Source organism: Crocuta crocuta, unplaced genomic scaffold (assembly GCF_008692635.1).
Source record: "Crocuta crocuta isolate KB4526 unplaced genomic scaffold, BGI_CrCroc_1.0 scaffold1391, whole genome shotgun sequence".
NCBI lineage: Eukaryota > Metazoa > Chordata > Mammalia > Carnivora > Hyaenidae > Crocuta > Crocuta crocuta.
In genome coordinates, this window is record NW_027532660.1 from 16,582 (window position 1) to 16,972 (window position 391).

The window sequence follows — 391 nt, forward strand, 5'->3', positions numbered from 1 at the left end:
TGAATGCAAATTCTATCTTCTCTGTTATTTCTTAGTTTTGTGTTCATAGGTAAGTCACTTTACTTCTATGTGCCTCAGTTTCTTCACCTATAGATAAGGACAATAATAATACCATACCTTGGGGTTGATGACTAAATGAGATAACATATGTAAAGTACATAATTTTATTATTAATAGATGTGAATTTCTTTCTTCCTTCCTTCTGTAAGGCCCTTCATGACAAAATGTGATCTGTGGTCAGAGTTGTGCCAGTAGGGCCAGCTTCATAGACATGTGACCTGTAAAGTTTTCCAGGTCCCCATACTTAGAAAGTTCACACACTTGTCTTAATAGTCTTTTTTTTTTTTTTTTTTCAAAAGTTTATTTGCTTTGGGAGAGGGGGGGGGGAAGG